Source organism: Hyperolius riggenbachi, chromosome 8 (genome assembly GCF_040937935.1).
Source record: "Hyperolius riggenbachi isolate aHypRig1 chromosome 8, aHypRig1.pri, whole genome shotgun sequence".
Lineage (NCBI taxonomy): Eukaryota > Metazoa > Chordata > Amphibia > Anura > Hyperoliidae > Hyperolius > Hyperolius riggenbachi.
The window spans coordinates 89,425,214-89,442,124 of record NC_090653.1 but is presented as its reverse complement, the minus strand read 5'-3'; the positions used below and the strand labels follow the sequence as shown (position 1 = coordinate 89,442,124).

General features: G+C 43.1%; 21 non-coding genes across 21 annotated transcripts; 10 read left to right on the top strand and 11 right to left on the bottom strand.

The window, feature by feature from the left end:
- Positions 1–149: 149 nt before the first annotated feature.
- TRNAL-CAA (transfer RNA leucine (anticodon CAA)) lies at positions 150–259 on the bottom strand. Its single transcript has 2 exons — positions 222–259; positions 150–195 (listed from the first exon to the last, which is right to left on the bottom strand). It is a non-coding gene; the product is annotated as a tRNA-Leu (tRNA).
- Positions 260–539: 280 nt separating this feature from the next.
- TRNAR-UCG (transfer RNA arginine (anticodon UCG)) lies at positions 540–612 on the top strand. Its single transcript has one exon. It is a non-coding gene; the product is annotated as a tRNA-Arg (tRNA).
- Positions 613–1,767: 1,155 nt separating this feature from the next.
- On the bottom strand, positions 1,768–1,877 carry TRNAL-CAA (transfer RNA leucine (anticodon CAA)). Its single transcript has 2 exons — positions 1,840–1,877; positions 1,768–1,813 (listed from the first exon to the last, which is right to left on the bottom strand). It is a non-coding gene; the product is annotated as a tRNA-Leu (tRNA).
- Positions 1,878–2,154: 277 nt separating this feature from the next.
- TRNAR-UCG (transfer RNA arginine (anticodon UCG)) lies at positions 2,155–2,227 on the top strand. Its single transcript has one exon. It is a non-coding gene; the product is annotated as a tRNA-Arg (tRNA).
- Positions 2,228–3,381: 1,154 nt separating this feature from the next.
- TRNAL-CAA (transfer RNA leucine (anticodon CAA)) lies at positions 3,382–3,491 on the bottom strand. Its single transcript has 2 exons — positions 3,454–3,491; positions 3,382–3,427 (listed from the first exon to the last, which is right to left on the bottom strand). It is a non-coding gene; the product is annotated as a tRNA-Leu (tRNA).
- A 277-nt stretch (positions 3,492–3,768) lies between these two features.
- On the top strand, positions 3,769–3,841 carry TRNAR-UCG (transfer RNA arginine (anticodon UCG)). The gene has a single exon. It is a non-coding gene; the product is annotated as a tRNA-Arg (tRNA).
- A 1,125-nt stretch (positions 3,842–4,966) lies between these two features.
- TRNAL-CAA (transfer RNA leucine (anticodon CAA)) lies at positions 4,967–5,076 on the bottom strand. The gene is made up of 2 exons: positions 5,039–5,076; positions 4,967–5,012 (listed from the first exon to the last, which is right to left on the bottom strand). It is a non-coding gene; the product is annotated as a tRNA-Leu (tRNA).
- Positions 5,077–5,354: 278 nt separating this feature from the next.
- TRNAR-UCG (transfer RNA arginine (anticodon UCG)) lies at positions 5,355–5,427 on the top strand. Its single transcript has one exon. It is a non-coding gene; the product is annotated as a tRNA-Arg (tRNA).
- A 1,153-nt stretch (positions 5,428–6,580) lies between these two features.
- TRNAL-CAA (transfer RNA leucine (anticodon CAA)) lies at positions 6,581–6,690 on the bottom strand. Its single transcript has 2 exons — positions 6,653–6,690; positions 6,581–6,626 (listed from the first exon to the last, which is right to left on the bottom strand). It is a non-coding gene; the product is annotated as a tRNA-Leu (tRNA).
- A 1,489-nt stretch (positions 6,691–8,179) lies between these two features.
- On the bottom strand, positions 8,180–8,289 carry TRNAL-CAA (transfer RNA leucine (anticodon CAA)). Its single transcript has 2 exons — positions 8,252–8,289; positions 8,180–8,225 (listed from the first exon to the last, which is right to left on the bottom strand). It is a non-coding gene; the product is annotated as a tRNA-Leu (tRNA).
- A 280-nt stretch (positions 8,290–8,569) lies between these two features.
- Positions 8,570–8,642, top strand: TRNAR-UCG (transfer RNA arginine (anticodon UCG)). The gene has a single exon. It is a non-coding gene; the product is annotated as a tRNA-Arg (tRNA).
- A 1,155-nt stretch (positions 8,643–9,797) lies between these two features.
- On the bottom strand, positions 9,798–9,907 carry TRNAL-CAA (transfer RNA leucine (anticodon CAA)). Its single transcript has 2 exons — positions 9,870–9,907; positions 9,798–9,843 (listed from the first exon to the last, which is right to left on the bottom strand). It is a non-coding gene; the product is annotated as a tRNA-Leu (tRNA).
- Positions 9,908–10,184: 277 nt separating this feature from the next.
- TRNAR-UCG (transfer RNA arginine (anticodon UCG)) lies at positions 10,185–10,257 on the top strand. Its single transcript has one exon. It is a non-coding gene; the product is annotated as a tRNA-Arg (tRNA).
- Positions 10,258–11,410: 1,153 nt separating this feature from the next.
- On the bottom strand, positions 11,411–11,520 carry TRNAL-CAA (transfer RNA leucine (anticodon CAA)). The gene is made up of 2 exons: positions 11,483–11,520; positions 11,411–11,456 (listed from the first exon to the last, which is right to left on the bottom strand). It is a non-coding gene; the product is annotated as a tRNA-Leu (tRNA).
- Positions 11,521–11,800: 280 nt separating this feature from the next.
- On the top strand, positions 11,801–11,873 carry TRNAR-UCG (transfer RNA arginine (anticodon UCG)). The gene has a single exon. It is a non-coding gene; the product is annotated as a tRNA-Arg (tRNA).
- A 1,155-nt stretch (positions 11,874–13,028) lies between these two features.
- On the bottom strand, positions 13,029–13,138 carry TRNAL-CAA (transfer RNA leucine (anticodon CAA)). The gene is made up of 2 exons: positions 13,101–13,138; positions 13,029–13,074 (listed from the first exon to the last, which is right to left on the bottom strand). It is a non-coding gene; the product is annotated as a tRNA-Leu (tRNA).
- Positions 13,139–13,415: 277 nt separating this feature from the next.
- Positions 13,416–13,488, top strand: TRNAR-UCG (transfer RNA arginine (anticodon UCG)). The gene has a single exon. It is a non-coding gene; the product is annotated as a tRNA-Arg (tRNA).
- A 1,155-nt stretch (positions 13,489–14,643) lies between these two features.
- TRNAL-CAA (transfer RNA leucine (anticodon CAA)) lies at positions 14,644–14,753 on the bottom strand. Its single transcript has 2 exons — positions 14,716–14,753; positions 14,644–14,689 (listed from the first exon to the last, which is right to left on the bottom strand). It is a non-coding gene; the product is annotated as a tRNA-Leu (tRNA).
- A 277-nt stretch (positions 14,754–15,030) lies between these two features.
- On the top strand, positions 15,031–15,103 carry TRNAR-UCG (transfer RNA arginine (anticodon UCG)). Its single transcript has one exon. It is a non-coding gene; the product is annotated as a tRNA-Arg (tRNA).
- Positions 15,104–16,257: 1,154 nt separating this feature from the next.
- On the bottom strand, positions 16,258–16,367 carry TRNAL-CAA (transfer RNA leucine (anticodon CAA)). The gene is made up of 2 exons: positions 16,330–16,367; positions 16,258–16,303 (listed from the first exon to the last, which is right to left on the bottom strand). It is a non-coding gene; the product is annotated as a tRNA-Leu (tRNA).
- A 277-nt stretch (positions 16,368–16,644) lies between these two features.
- Positions 16,645–16,717, top strand: TRNAR-UCG (transfer RNA arginine (anticodon UCG)). Its single transcript has one exon. It is a non-coding gene; the product is annotated as a tRNA-Arg (tRNA).
- The last annotated feature ends 194 nt before the right edge of the window (positions 16,718–16,911 follow it).

Genomic DNA, 16,911 nt, shown 5'->3' with positions numbered 1-16,911 from the left:
GCCTTGTTCCTTTTCTGCGAGATTTTCCAAAAGTCCATGTGAGGTTGCTGTTGAGAAGGCCCTTTGAAGAGCCTAGTAAATGAAAAGACCCAAGAGCTTGTTTTGGCAGGCCTGACCAATGTGCCATAATGGACAAAGTGAAAAAGCTCTGTCAGAAGTGGGATTTGAACCCACGCCTCCATTCGGAGACCAGAAGGCCCATGAGAAGGGAAGAGAAGCCTCTTGAGTCTGGCACCTTAGACCACTCGGCCATCCTGACAAGCGGTGCACTATGTACCCATGCAGCTGGCACAATGACTATACTTAACAGAGAAGAGACAACCACAAACTTAGCCTAGAAGACTTCATGAACACTGCAAGTCATGTTTTATTCTCTGAAAACACTCATCAAACTGCCATTTTGGATCACTGCAATACCTTAGACAGCAATGTCATGTGCCTGCTCTAACAAATGAAATCCTTTGTGCTCCTTGAGCGTCTTTTCCTATGCGGTGGCTGTTTCCAGTGGAAAATGGTGTCTTCTTCATAAAGAGGCATGAGACCGCGTGGCCTAATGGATAAGGTGTCTGACTTCGGATCAGAAGATTGAGGGTTCGAGTCCCTTTGTGGTCGTTGAGCTCTGTTCTTGTCACTTTTGTAGAGTATTTGCTCCTCTTGTTGTAAATGTCCTCGGAGACTTTGCAAAAAGCCTGTGCTTCCTCACTCATGCTTATCATTCAATCCCTGCCCTTGACTGTTTACAGCTACAAAGGTGGCTGCTTTTGCTGAGCTTTCACCACAATGTCAATGACGCTAACTCTTTTCTTACAACTTGTGCAAGTCCCAGCAAAGTTTTTACATCAACCTCAAATAAACACTGCTAGTCCACACTGGGATTCTAACCTTTGCCTTACTTTGAACCCAATACCCTGATGGACCTTGCAAGAGACTCTAAGTAAACTATATGACCCAGGGTTCAAACATTCATGGTGGCATCTCCCTTTCTGCTAAGCATTTTGTTTACTAACATGAGAAAATTAATTTCCTATATGATTTAGGAAATCCTTGTCTGCAATTCTGCTGTAAGCCAGACTTTTACAAAGGTGCAGACACAGCATGTCAAGTGGCACGATGCGATTCCTTCTTGTTGCAAGCTCAACAATTTCAAAAGGTTGCCTCGGTTCCCAATTTATATGAAGAGTTCTTGCCTGAAATTTGGAAAGTATGTCTGTCATTTCCTCTGAAAAGATATGATCCACACCGCAAATGGAACACTGCAATTGGTTTTCTTGCAACCTGAACTCTTTTCAAGGAAGGGTCCGTTGAAATTTCAACAAATGAGTCTTGTCAGAAGAGGTAATAACCCCACCTCTTTCACCAAAGGTCAGAACATACAGGGAAGACCTGTAAGTTATTGCCAAAACCTATCTCCTGAGTTCGGTCTCCTTACATATTTGTCACTTTACCTGTACACTAACCTTTTAAGATTTAGCAAAACAAATTGCCTCCAAAGCTTCTGATCCTGATGAAGTGAACTAGAAGAGAAGATGAGCTAACCCATATGACTGTAGGTGTGCCAAAGGGGATGGAATTTGTCAGTTTGTAAAACGTGTGTTAGAAAGCTTGTAGAAAAAAGTCGGCCTTGTTCCTTTTCTGCGAGATTTTCCAAAAGTCCATGTGAGGTTGCTGTTGAGAAGGCCCTTTGAAGAGCCTAGTAAATGAAAAGAGCAAAGAGCTTGTTTTGGCAGGCCTGACCAATGTGCCATGATGGACAAAGTGAAAAAGCTCTGTCAGAAGTGGGATTTGAACCCACGCCTCCATTCGGAGACCAGAAGGCCCATGAGAAGGGAAGAGAAGCCTCTTGAGTCTGGCGCCTTAGAACACTCGGCCATCCTGACAAGCGGTGTACTATGTACCCATGCAGCTGGCACAATGACTATACTTAACAGAGAAGAGACAACCACAAACTTAGCCTAGAAGACTTCATGAACACTGCAAGGCATGTTTTTTTCTCTGAAAACACTCATCAAACTGCCATTTTGGATCACTGCAATACCTTAGACAGCAATGTCATGTGCCTGCTCTAACAAATGAAATCCTTTGTGCTCCTTGAGCGTCTTTTCCTATGCGGTGGCTGTTTCCAGTGGAAAATGGTTTCTTCATAAAGAGGCATGAGACCGCGTGGCCTAATGGATAAGGCGTCTGACTTCGGATCAGAAGATTGAGGGTTCGAGTCCCTTCGTGGTCGTTGAGTTCTGTTCTTGTCACTTCTGTAGAGTATTTGCTCCTCTTGTTGTAAATGTCCTCGGAGACTTTGCAAAAGCCTGTGCTTCCTCACTCATGCTTATCATTCAATCCCTGCCCTTGACTGTTTACAGCTACAAAGGTGGCTGCTTTTGCTGAGCTTTCACCACAATGTCAATGACGCTAACTCTTTTCTTACAACTTGTGCAAGTCCCAGCAAAGTTTTTACATCAACCTCAAATAAACACTGCTAGTCCACACTGGGATTCTAACCTTTGCCTTACTTTGAACCCAATACCCTAATGGACCTTGGAAGAGACTCTAAGTAAACTATATGACCCAGGGTTCAAACATTCATGGTGGCATCTCCCTTTCTGCTAAGCATTTTGTTTACTAACATGCGAAAATTAATTTCCTATATGATTTAGGAAATCCTTGTCTGCAATTCTGCTGTAAGCCAGACTTTTACAAAGGTGCAGACACAGCATGTCAAGTGGCACGATGCGATTCCTTCTTGTTGCAAGCTCAACAATTTCAAAAGGTTGCCTCGGTTCCCAATTTATATGAAGAGTTCTTGCCTGAAATTTGGAAAGTATGTCTGTCATTTCCTCTGAAAAGATATGATCCACACCGCAAATGGAACACTGCAATTGGTTTTCTTGCAACCTGAACTCTTTTCAAGGAAGGGTCCGTTGAAATTTCAACAAATGAGTTTTGTCAGAAGAGGGAATAACCCCACCTCTTTCACCAAAGGTCAGAACATACAGGGAAGACCTGTAAGTTATTGCCAAAACCTATCTCCTGAGTTCGGTCTCCTTACATATTTGTCACTTTACCTGTACACTAACCTTTTAAGATTTAGCAAAACAAATTGCCTCCAAAGCTTCTGATCCTGATGAAGTGAACTAGAAGAGAAGATGAGCTAACCCATATGACTGTAGGTGTGCCAAAGGGGATGGAATTTGTCAGTTTGTAAAACGTGTGTTAGAAAGCTTGTAGAAAAAAGTCGGCCTTGTTCCTTTTCTGCGAGATTTTCCAAAACTCCATGTGAGGTTGCTGTTGAGAAGGCCCTTTGAAGAGCCTAGTAAATGAAAAGACCCAAGAGCTTGTTTTGGCAGGCCTGACCAATGTGCCATGATGGACAAAGTGAAAAAGCTCTGTCAGAAGTGGGATTTGAACCCACGCCTCCATTCAGAGACCAGAAGGCCCATGAGAAGGGAAGAGAAGCCTCTTGAGTCTGGCACCTTAGACCACTCGGCCATCCTGACAAGCGGTGTACTATGTACCCATGCAGCTGGCACAATGACTATACTTAACAGAGAAGAGACAACCACAAACTTAGCCTAGAAGACTTCATGAACACTGCAAGGCATGTTTTTTTTTCTGAAAACACTCATCAAACTGCCATTTTGGATCACTGCAATACCTTAGACAGCAATGTCATGTGCCTGCTCTAACAAATGAAATCCTTTGTGCTCCTTGAGCGTCTTTTCCTATGCGGTGGCTGTTTCCAGTGGAAAATGGTTTCTTCATAAAGAGGCATGAGACCGCGTGGCCTAATGGATAAGGCGTCTGACTTCGGATCAGAAGATTGAGGGTTCGAGTCCCTTCGTGGTCGTTGAGTTCTGTTCTTGTCACTTCTGTAGAGTATTTGCTCCTCTTGTTGTAAATGTCCTCGGAGACTTTGCAAAAGCCTGTGCTTCCTCACTCATGCTTATCATTCAATCCCTGCCCTTGACTGTTTACAGCTACAAAGGTGGCTGCTTTTGCTGAGCTTTCACCACAATGTCAATGACGCTAACTGCAAAGTTTTTACATCAACCTCAAATAAGCACTGCTAGTCCACACTGGGATTCTAACCTTTGCCTTACTTTGAACCCAATACCCTGATGGACCTTGGAAGAGACTCTAAGTAAACTATATAACCCAGGGTTCAAACATTCATGGTGGATCTCCCTTTCTGCTAAGCATTTTGTTTACTAACATGAGAAAATTAATTTCCTATATGATTTAGGAAATCCTTGTCTGCAATTCTGCTGTAAGCCAGACTTTTACAAAGGTGCAGACACAGCATGTCAAGTGGCACGATGCGATTCCTTCTTGTTGCAAGCTCAACAATTTCAAAAGGTTGCCTCGGTTCCCAATTTATATGAAGAGTTCTTGCCTGAAATTTGGAAAGTATGTCTGTCATTTCCTCTGAAAAGATATGATCCACACCGCAAATGGAACACTGCAATTGGTTTTCTTGCAACCTGAACTCTTTTCAAGGAAGGGTCCGTTGAAATTTCAACAAATGAGTCTTGTCAGAAGAGGGAATAACCCCACCTCTTTCACCAAAGGTCAGAACATACAGGGAAGACCTGTAAGTTATTGCCAAAACCTATCTCCTGAGTTCGGTCTCCTTACATATTTGTCACTTTACCTGTACACTAACCTTTTAAGATTTAGCAAAACAAATTGCCTCCAAAGCTTCTGATCCTGATGAAGTGAACTAGAAGAGAAGATGAGCTAACCCATATGACTGTAGGTGTGCCAAAGGGGATGGAATTTGTCAGTTTGTAAAACGTGTGTTAGAAAGCTTGTAGAAAAAGTCGGCCTTGTTCCTTTTCTGCGAGATTTTCCAAAAGTCCATGTGAGGTTGCTGTTGAGAAGGCCCTTTGAAGAGCCTAGTAAATGAAAAGACCCAAGAGCTTGTTTTGGCAGGCCTGACCAATGTGCCATGATGGACAAAGTGAAAAAGCTCTGTCAGAAGTGGGATTTGAACCCACGCCTCCATTCGGAGACCAGAAGGCCCATGAGAAGGGAAGAGAAGCCTCTTGAGTCTGGCGCCTTAGACCACTCGGCCATCCTGACAAGCGGTGTACTATGTACCCATGCAGCTGGCACAATGACTATACTTAACAGAGAAGAGACAACCACAAACTTAGCCTAGAAGACTTCATGAACACTGCAAGGCATGTTTTTTTTTTCTGAAAACACTCATCAAACTGCCATTTTGGATCACTGCAATACCTTAGACAGCAATGTCATGTGCCTGCTCTAACAAATGAAATCCTTTGTGCTCCTTGAGCGTCTTTTCCTATGCGGTGGCTGTTTCCAGTGGAAAATGGTTTCTTCATAAAGAGGCATGAGACCGCGTGGCCTAATGGATAAGGCTTCTGACTTCGGATCAGAAGATTGAGGGTTCAAGTCCCTTCGTGGTCGTTGAGCTCTGTTCTTGTCACTTCTGTAGAGTATTTGCTCCTCTTGTTGTAAATGTCCTCGGAGACTTTGCAAAAGCCTGTGCTTCCTCACTCATGCTTATCATTCAATCCCTGCCCTTGACTGTTTACAGCTACAAAGGTGGCTGCTTTTGCTGAGCTTTCACCACAATGTCAATGACGCTAACTCTTTTCTTACAACTTGTGCAAGTCCCAGCAAAGTTTTTACATCAACCTCAAATAAACACTGCTAGTCCACACTGGGATTCTAACCTTTGCCTTACTTTGAACCCAATACCCTCATGGACCTTGGAAGAGACTCTAAGTAAACTATATGACCCAGGGTTCAAACATTCATGGTGGCAACTCCCTTTCTGCTAAGCATTTTGTTTACTAACATGAGAAAATTAATTTCCAATATGATTTAGGAAATCCTTGTCTGCAATTCTGCTGTAAGCCAGACTTTTACAAAGGTGCAGACACAGCATGTCAAGTGGCACGATGCGATTCCTTCTTGTTGCAAGCTCAACAATTTCAAAAGGTTGCCTCGGTTCCCAATTTATATGAAGAGTTCTTGCCTGAAATTTGGAAAGTATGTCTGTCATTTCCTCTGAAAAGATATGATCCACACCGCAAATGGAACACTGCAATTGGTTTTCTTGCAACCTGAACTCTTTTCAAGGAAGGGTCCGTTGAAATTTCAACAAATGAGTCTTGTCAGAAGAGGTAATAACCCCACCTCTTTCACCAAAGGTCAGAACATACAGGGAAGACCTGTAAGTTATTGCCAAAACCTATCTCCTGAGTTCGGTCTCCTTACATATTTGTCACTTTACCTGTACACTAACCTTTTAAGATTTAGCAAAACAAATTGCCTCCAAAGCTTCTGATCCTGATGAAGTGAACTAGAAGAGAAGATGAGCTAACCCATATGACTGTAGGTGTGCCAAAGGGGATGGAATTTGTCAGTTTGTAAAACGTGTGTTAGAAAGCTTGTAGAAAAAAGTCGGCCTTGTTCCTTTTCTGCGAGATTTTCCAAAAGTCCATGTGAGGTTGCTGTTGAGAAGGCCCTTTGAAGAGCCTAGTAAATGAAAAGACCCAAGAGCTTGTTTTGGCAGGCCTGACCAATGTGCCATGATGGACAAAGTGAAAAGCTCTGTCAGAAGTGGGATTTGAACCCACGCCTCCATTCGGAGACCAGAAGGCCCATGAGAAGGGAAGAGAAGCCTCTTGAGTCTGGCGCCTTAGAACACTCGGCCATCCTGACAAGCGGTGTACTATGTACCCATGCAGCTGGCACAATGACTATACTTAACAGAGAAGAGACAACCACAAACTTAGCCTAGAAGACTTCATGAACACTGCAAGGCATGTTTTTTTCTCTGAAAACACTCATCAAACTGCCATTTTGGATCACTGCAATACCTTAGACAGCAATGTCATGTGCCTGCTCTAACAAATGAAATCCTTTGTGCTCCTTGAGCGTCTTTTCCTATGCGGTGGCTGTTTCCAGTGGAAAATGGTTTCTTCATAAAGAGGCATGAGACCGCGTGGCCTAATAGATAAGGCGTCTGACTTCGGATCAGAAGATTGAGGGTTTGAGTCCCTTCTGTTCTTGTCACTTCTGTAGAGTATTTGCTCCTCTTGTTGTAAATGTCCTCGGAGACTTTGCAAAAGCCTGTGCTTCCTCACTCATGCTTATCATTCAATCCCTGCCCTTGACTGTTTACAGCTACAAAGGTGGCTGCTTTTGCTGAGCTTTCACCACAATGTCAATGACGCTAACTCTTTTCTTACAACTTGTGCAAGTCCCAGCAAAGTTTTTACATCAACCTCAAATAAACACTGCTAGTCCACACTGGGATTCTAACCTTTGCCTTACTTTGAACCCAATACCCTAATGGACCTTGGAAGAGACTCTAAGTAAACTATATGACCCAGGGTTCAAACATTGATGGTGGCATCTCCCTTTCTGCTAAGCATTTTGTTTACTAACATGAGAAAATTAATTTCCTATATGATTTAGGAAATCCTTGTCTGCAATTCTGCTGTAAGCCAGACTTTTACAAAGGTGCAGACACAGCATGTCAAGTGGCACGATGCGATTCCTTCTTGTTGCAAGCTCAACAATTTCAAAAGGTTGCCTCGGTTCCCAATTTATATGAAGAGTTCTTGCCTGAAATTTGGAAAGTATGTCTGTCATTTCCTCTGAAAAGATATGATCCACACCGCAAATGGAACACTGCAATTGGTTTTCTTGCAACCTGAACTCTTTTCAAGGAAGGGTCCGTTGAAATTTCAACAAATGAGTCTTGTCAGAAGAGGGAATAACCCCACCTCTTTCACCAAAGGTCAGAACATACAGGGAAGACCTGTAAGTTATTGCCAAAACCTATCTCCTGAGTTCGGTCTCCTTACATATTTGTCACTTTACCTGTACACTAACCTTTTAAGATTTAGCAAAACAAATTGCCTCCAAAGCTTCTGATCCTGATGAAGTGAACTAGAAGAGAAGATGAGCTAACCCATATGACTGTAGGTGTGCCAAAGGGGATGGAATTTGTCAGTTTGTAAAACGTGTGTTAGAAAGCTTGTAGAAAAAAGTCGGCCTTGTTCCTTTTCTGCGAGATTTTCCAAAAGTCCATGTGAGGTTGCTGTTGAGAAGGCCCTTTGAAGAGCCTAGTAAATGAAAAGACCCAAGAGCTTGTTTTGGCAGGCCTGACCAATGTGCCATAATGGACAAAGTGAAAAAGCTCTGTCAGAAGTGGGATTTGAACCCACGCCTCCATTCGGAGACCAGAAGGCCCATGAGAAGGGAAGAGAAGCCTCTTGAGTCTGGCACCTTAGACCACTCGGCCATCCTGACAAGCGGTGCACTATGTACCCATGCAGCTGGCACAATGACTATACTTAACAGAGAAGAGACAACCACAAACTTAGCCTAGAAGACTTCATGAACACTGCAAGTCATGTTTTATTCTCTGAAAACACTCATCAAACTGCCATTTTGGATCACTGCAATACCTTAGACAGCAATGTCATGTGCCTGCTCTAACAAATGAAATCCTTTGTGCTCCTTGAGCGTCTTTTCCTATGCGGTGGCTGTTTCCAGTGGAAAATGGTGTCTTCTTCATAAAGAGGCATGAGACCGCGTGGCCTAATGGATAAGGTGTCTGACTTCGGATCAGAAGATTGAGGGTTCGAGTCCCTTTGTGGTCGTTGAGCTCTGTTCTTGTCACTTTTGTAGAGTATTTGCTCCTCTTGTTGTAAATGTCCTCGGAGACTTTGCAAAAAGCCTGTGCTTCCTCACTCATGCTTATCATTCAATCCCTGCCCTTGACTGTTTACAGCTACAAAGGTGGCTGCTTTTGCTGAGCTTTCACCACAATGTCAATGACGCTAACTCTTTTCTTACAACTTGTGCAAGTCCCAGCAAAGTTTTTACATCAACCTCAAATAAACACTGCTAGTCCACACTGGGATTCTAACCTTTGCCTTACTTTGAACCCAATACCCTGATGGACCTTGCAAGAGACTCTAAGTAAACTATATGACCCAGGGTTCAAACATTCATGGTGGCATCTCCCTTTCTGCTAAGCATTTTGTTTACTAACATGAGAAAATTAATTTCCTATATGATTTAGGAAATCCTTGTCTGCAATTCTGCTGTAAGCCAGACTTTTACAAAGGTGCAGACACAGCATGTCAAGTGGCACGATGCGATTCCTTCTTGTTGCAAGCTTAACAATTTCAAAAGGTTGCCTCGGTTCCCAATTTATATGAAGAGTTCTTGCCTGAAATTTGGAAAGTATGTCTGTCATTTCCTCTGAAAAGATATGATCCACACCGCAAATGGAACACTGCAATTGGTTTTCTTGCAACCTGAACTCTTTTCAAGGAAGGGTCCGTTGAAATTTCAACAAATGAGTCTTGTCAGAAGAGGGAATAACCCCACCTCTTTCACCAAAGGTCAGAACATACAGGGAAGACCTGTAAGTTATTGCCAAAACCTATCTCCTGAGTTCGGTCTCCTTACATATTTGTCACTTTACCTGTACACTAACCTTTTAAGATTTAGCAAAACAAATTGCCTCCAAAGCTTCTGATCCTGATGAAGTGAACTAGAAGAGAAGATGAGCTAACCCATATGACTGTAGGTGTGCCAAAGGGGATGGAATTTGTCAGTTTGTAAAACGTGTGTTAGAAAGCTTGTAGAAAAAAGTCGGCCTTGTTCCTTTTCTGCGAGATTTTCCAAAAGTCCATGTGAGGTTGCTGTTGAGAAGGCCCTTTGAAGAGCCTAGTAAATGAAAAGAGCAAAGAGCTTGTTTTGGCAGGCCTGACCAATGTGCCATGATGGACAAAGTGAAAAAGCTCTGTCAGAAGTGGGATTTGAACCCACGCCTCCATTCGGAGACCAGAAGGCCCATGAGAAGGGAAGAGAAGCCTCTTGAGTCTGGCGCCTTAGACCACTCGGCCATCCTGACAAGCGGTGTACTATGCACCCATGCAGCTGGCACAATGACTATACTTAACAGAGAAGAGACAACCACAAACTTAGCCTAGAAGACTTCATGAACACTGCAAGGCATGTTTTTTTCTCTGAAAACACTCATCAAACTGCCATTTTGGATCACTGCAATACCTTAGACAGCAATGTCATGTGCCTGCTCTAACAAATGAAATCCTTTGTGCTCCTTGAGCGTCTTTTCCTATGCGGTGGCTGTTTCCAGTGGAAAATGGTTTCTTCATAAAGAGGCATGAGACCGCGTGGCCTAATGGATAAGGCGTCTGACTTCGGATCAGAAGATTGAGGGTTCGAGTCCCTTCGTGGTCGTTGAGTTCTGTTCTTGTCACTTCTGTAGAGTATTTGCTCCTCTTGTTGTAAATGTCCTCGGAGACTTTGCAAAAGCCTGTGCTTCCTCACTCATGCTTATCATTCAATCCCTGCCCTTGACTGTTTACAGCTACAAAGGTGGCTGCTTTTGCTGAGCTTTCACCACAATGTCAATGACGCTAACTCTTTTCTTACAACTTGTGCAAGTCCCAGCAAAGTTTTTACATCAACCTCAAATAAACACTGCTAGTCCACACTGGGATTCTAACCTTTGCCTTACTTTGAACCCAATACCCTAATGGACCTTGGAAGAGACTCTAAGTAAACTATATGACCCAGGGTTCAAACATTCATGGTGGATCTCCCTTTCTGCTAAGCATTTTGTTTACTAACATGCGAAAATTAATTTCCTATATGATTTAGGAAATCCTTGTCTGCAATTCTGCTGTAAGCCAGACTTTTACAAAGGTGCAGACACAGCATGTCAAGTGGCACGATGCGATTCCTTCTTGTTGCAAGCTCAACAATTTCAAAAGGTTGCCTCGGTTCCCAATTTATATGAAGAGTTCTTGCCTGAAATTTGGAAAGTATGTCTGTCATTTCCTCTGAAAAGATATGATCCACACCGCAAATGGAACACTGCAATTGGTTTTCTTGCAACCTGAACTCTTTTCAAGGAAGGGTCCGTTGAAATTTCAACAAATGAGTTTTGTCAGAAGAGGGAATAACCCCACCTCTTTCACCAAAGGTCAGAACATACAGGGAAGACCTGTAAGTTATTGCCAAAACCTATCTCCTGAGTTCGGTCTCCTTACATATTTGTCACTTTACCTGTACACTAACCTTTTAAGATTTAGCAAAACAAATTGCCTCCAAAGCTTCTGATCCTGATGAAGTGAACTAGAAGAGAAGATGAGCTAACCCATATGACTGTAGGTGTGCCAAAGGGGATGGAATTTGTCAGTTTGTAAAACGTGTGTTAGAAAGCTTGTAGAAAAAAGTCGGCCTTGTTCCTTTTCTGCGAGATTTTCCAAAAGTCCATGTGAGGTTGCTGTTGAGAAGGCCCTTTGAAGAGCCTAGTAAATGAAAAGACCCAAGAGCTTGTTTTGGCAGGCCTGACCAATGTGCCATAATGGACAAAGTGAAAAAGCTCTGTCAGAAGTGGGATTTGAACCCACGCCTCCATTCGGAGACCAGAAGGCCCATGAGAAGGGAAGAGAAGCCTCTTGAGTCTGGCACCTTAGACCACTCGGCCATCCTGACAAGCGGTGCACTATGTACCCATGCAGCTGGCACAATGACTATACTTAACAGAGAAGAGACAACCACAAACTTAGCCTAGAAGACTTCATGAACACTGCAAGTCATGTTTTATTCTCTGAAAACACTCATCAAACTGCCATTTTGGATCACTGCAATACCTTAGACAGCAATGTCATGTGCCTGCTCTAACAAATGAAATCCTTTGTGCTCCTTGAGCGTCTTTTCCTATGCGGTGGCTGTTTCCAGTGGAAAATGGTGTCTTCTTCATAAAGAGGCATGAGACCGCGTGGCCTAATGGATAAGGTGTCTGACTTCGGATCAGAAGATTGAGGGTTCGAGTCCCTTTGTGGTCGTTGAGCTCTGTTCTTGTCACTTTTGTAGAGTATTTGCTCCTCTTGTTGTAAATGTCCTCGGAGACTTTGCAAAAAGCCTGTGCTTCCTCACTCATGCTTATCATTCAATCCCTGCCCTTGACTGTTTACAGCTACAAAGGTGGCTGCTTTTGCTGAGCTTTCACCACAATGTCAATGACGCTAACTCTTTTCTTACAACTTGTGCAAGTCCCAGCAAAGTTTTTACATCAACCTCAAATAAACACTGCTAGTCCACACTGGGATTCTAACCTTTGCCTTACTTTGAACCCAATACCCTGATGGACCTTGCAAGAGACTCTAAGTAAACTATATGACCCAGGGTTCAAACATTCATGGTGGCATCTCCCTTTCTGCTAAGCATTTTGTTTACTAACATGAGAAAATTAATTTCCTATATGATTTAGGAAATCCTTGTCTGCAATTCTGCTGTAAGCCAGACTTTTACAAAGGTGCAGACACAGCATGTCAAGTGGCACGATGCGATTCCTTCTTGTTGCAAGCTCAACAATTTCAAAAGGTTGCCTCGGTTCCCAATTTATATGAAGAGTTCTTGCCTGAAATTTGGAAAGTATGTCTGTCATTTCCTCTGAAAAGATATGATCCACACCGCAAATGGAACACTGCAATTGGTTTTCTTGCAACCTGAACTCTTTTCAAGGAAGGGTCCGTTGAAATTTCAACAAATGAGTCTTGTCAGAAGAGGGAATAACCCCACCTCTTTCACCAAAGGTCAGAACATACAGGGAAGACCTGTAAGTTATTGCCAAAACCTATCTCCTGAGTTCGGTCTCCTTACATATTTGTCACTTTACCTGTACACTAACCTTTTAAGATTTAGCAAAACAAATTGCCTCCAAAGCTTCTGATCCTGATGAAGTGAACTAGAAGAGAAGATGAGCTAACCCATATGACTGTAGGTGTGCCAAAGGGGATGGAATTTGTCAGTTTGTAAAACGTGTGTTAGAAAGCTTGTAGAAAAAAGTCGGCCTTGTTCCTTTTCTGCAAGATTTTCCAAAAGTCCATGTGAGGTTGCTGTTGAGAAGGCCCTTTGAAGAGCCTAGTAAATGAAAAGAGCAAAGAGCTTGTTTTGGCAGGCCTGACCAATGTGCCATGATGGACAAAGTGAAAAAGCTCTGTCAGAAGTGGGATTTGAACCCACGCCTCCATTCGGAGACCAGAAGGCCCATGAGAAGGGAAGAGAAGCCTCTTGAGTCTGGCGCCTTAGACCACTCGGCCATCCTGACAAGCGGTGTACTATGCACCCATGCAGCTGGCACAATGACTATACTTAACAGAGAAGAGACAACCACAAACTTAGCCTAGAAGACTTCATGAACACTGCAAGGCATGTTTTTTTCTCTGAAAACACTCATCAAACTGCCATTTTGGATCACTGCAATACCTTAGACAGCAATGTCATGTGCCTGCTCTAACAAATGAAATCCTTTGTGCTCCTTGAGCGTCTTTTCCTATGCGGTGGCTGTTTCCAGTGGAAAATGGTTTCTTCATAAAGAGGCATGAGACCGCGTGGCCTAATGGGTAAGGCGTCTGACTTCGGATCAGAAGATTGAGGGTTCGAGTCCCTTCGTGGTCGTTGAGTTCTGTTCTTGTCACTTCTGTAGAGTATTTGCTCCTCTTGTTGTAAATGTCCTCGGAGACTTTGCAAAAGCCTGTGCTTCCTCACTCATGCTTATCATTCAATCCCTGCCCTTGACTGTTTACAGCTACAAAGGTGGCTGCTTTTGCTGAGCTTTCACCACAATGTCAATGACGCTAACTCTTTTCTTACAACTTGTGCAAGTCCCAGCAAAGTTTTTACATCAACCTCAAATAAACACTGCTAGTCCACACTGGGATTCTAACCTTTGCCTTACTTTGAACCCAATACCCTAATGGACCTTGGAAGAGACTCTAAGTAAACTATATGACCCAGGGTTCAAACATTCATGGTGGCATCTCCCTTTCTGCTAAGCATTTTGTTTACTAACATGCGAAAATTAATTTCCTATATGATTTAGGAAATCCTTGTCTGCAATTCTGCTGTAAGCCAGACTTTTACAAAGGTGCAGACACAGCATGTCAAGTGGCACGATGCGATTCCTTCTTGTTGCAAGCTCAACAATTTCAAAAGGTTGCCTCGGTTCCCAATTTATATGAAGAGTTCTTGCCTGAAATTTGGAAAGTATGTCTGTCATTTCCTCTGAAAAGATATGATCCACACCGCAAATGGAACACTGCAATTGGTTTTCTTGCAACCTGAACTCTTTTCAAGGAAGGGTCCGTTGAAATTTCAACAAATGAGTCTTGTCAGAAGAGGGAATAACCCCACCTCTTTCACCAAAGGTCAGAACATACAGGGAAGACCTGTAAGTTATTGCCAAAACCTATCTCCTGAGTTCGGTCTCCTTACATATTTGTCACTTTACCTGTACACTAACCTTTTAAGATTTAGCAAAACAAATTGCCTCCAAAGCTTCTGATCCTGATGAAGTGAACTAGAAGAGAAGATGAGCTAACCCATATGACTGTAGGTGTGCCAAAGGGGATGGAATTTGTCAGTTTGTAAAACGTGTGTTAGAAAGCTTGTAGAAAAAAGTCGGCCTTGTTCCTTTTCTGCGAGATTTTAACAAAAGTCCATGTGAGGTTGCTGTTGAGAAGGCCCTTTGAAGAGCCTAGTAAATGAAAAGACCCAAGAGCTTGTTTTGGCAGGCCTGACCAATGTGCCATGATGGACAAAGTGAAAAAGCTCTGTCAGAAGTGGGATTTGAACCCACGCCTCCAATCGGAGACCAGAAGACCCATGAGAAGGGAAGAGAAGCCTCTTGAGTCTGGCGCCTTAGACCACTCGGCCATCCTGAAAAGCGGTGTACTATATACCCATGCAGCTGGCACAATGACTATACTTAACAGAGAAGAGACAACCACAAACTTAACCTAGAAGACTTCATGAACACTGCAAGGCATGTTTTTTTCTCTGAAAACACTCATCAAACTGCCATTTTGGATCACTGCAATACCTTAGACAGCAATGTCATGTGCCTGCTCTAACAAATGAAATCCTTTGTGCTCCTTGAGCGTCTTTTCCTATGCGGTGGCTGTTTCCAGTGGAAAATGGTTTCTTCATAAAGAGGCATGAGACCGCGTGGCCTAATGGATAAGGCGTCTGACTTCGGATCAGAAGATTGAGGGTTCGAGTCCCTTCGTGGTCGTTGAGTTCTGTTCTTGTCACTTCTGTAGAGTATTTGCTCCTCTTGTTGTAAATGTCCTCGGAGACTTTGCAAAAGCCTGTGCTTCCTCACTCATGCTTATCATTCAATCCCTGCCCTTGACTGTTTACAGCTACAAAGGTGGCTGCTTTTGCTGAGCTTTCACCACAATGTCGATGACGCTAACTCTTTTCTTACAACTTGTGCAAGTCCCAGCAAAGTTTTTACATCAACCTCAAATAAACACTGCTAGTCCACACTGGGATTCTAACCTTTGCCTTACTTTGAACCCAATACCCTGATAGACCTGGGAAGAGACTCTAAGTAAACTATATGACCCAGGGTTCAAACATTCATGGTGGCATCTCCCTTTCTGCTAAGCATTTTGTTTACTAACATGAGAAAATTAATTTCCTATATGATTTAGGAAATCCTTGTCTGCAATTCTGCTGTAAGCCAGACTTTTACAAAGGTGCAGACACAGCATGTCAAGTGGCACGATGCGATTCCTTCTTGTTGCAAGCTCAACAATTTCAAAAGGTTGCCTCGGTTCCCAATTTATATGAAGAGTTCTTGCCTGAAATTTGGAAAGTATGTCTGTCATTTCCTCTGAAAAGATATGATCCACACCGCAAATGGAACACTGCAATTGGTTTTCTTGCAACCTGAACTCTTTTCAAGGAAGGGTCCGTTGAAATTTCAACAAATGAGTCTTGTCAGAAGAGGGAATAACCCCACCTCTTTCACCAAAGGTCAGAACATACAGGGAAGACCTGTAAGTTATTGCCAAAACCTATCTCCTGAGTTCGGTCTCCTTACATATTTGTCACTTTACCTGTACACTAACCTTTTAAGATTTAGCAAAACAAATTGCCTCCAAAGCTTCTGATCCTGATGAAGTGAACTAGAAGAGAAGATGAGCTAACCCATATGACTGTAGGTGTGCCAAAGGGGATGGAATTTGTCAGTTTGTAAAACGCGTGTTAGAAAGCTTGTAGAAAAAAGTCGGCCTTGTTCCTTTTCTGCAAGATTTTCCAAAAGTCCATGTGAGGTTTCTGTTGAGAAGGCCCTTTGAAGAGCCTAGTAAATGAAAAGACCCAAGAGCTTGTTTTGGCAGGCCTGACCAATGTGCCATGATGGACAAAGTGAAAAAGCTCTGTCAGAAGTGGGATTTGAACCCACGCCTCCATTCGGAGACCAGAAGGCCCATGAGAAGGGAAGAGAAGCCTCTTGAGTCTGGCGCCTTAGACCATTCGGCCATCCTGACAAGCGGTGCACTATGTACCTATGCAGCTGGCACAATGACTATACTTAACAGAGAAGAGACAACCACAAACTTAGCCTAGAAGACTTCATGAACACTGCAAGGCATGTTTTTTTCTCTGAAAACACTCATCAAACTGCCATTTTGGATCACTGCAATACCTTAGACAGCAATGTCATGTGCCTGCTCTAACAAATGAAATCCTTTGTGCTCCTTGAGCGTCTTTTCCTATGCGGTGGCTGTTTCCAGTGGAAAATGGTTTCTTCATAAAGAGGCATGAGACCGCGTGGCCTAATGGATAAGGCGTCTGACTTCGGATCAGAAGATTGAGGGTTCGAGTCCTTTTGTGGTCGTTGAGCTCTGTTCTTGTCACTTCTGTAGAGTATTTGCTCCTCTTGTTGTAAATGTCCTCGGAGACTTTGCAAAAGCCTGTGCTTCCTCACTCATGCTTATCATTCAATCCCTGCCCTTGACTGTTTACAGCTACAAAGGTGGCTGCTTTTGCTGAGCTTTCACCACAATGTCAATGACGCTAACTCTTTTCTTA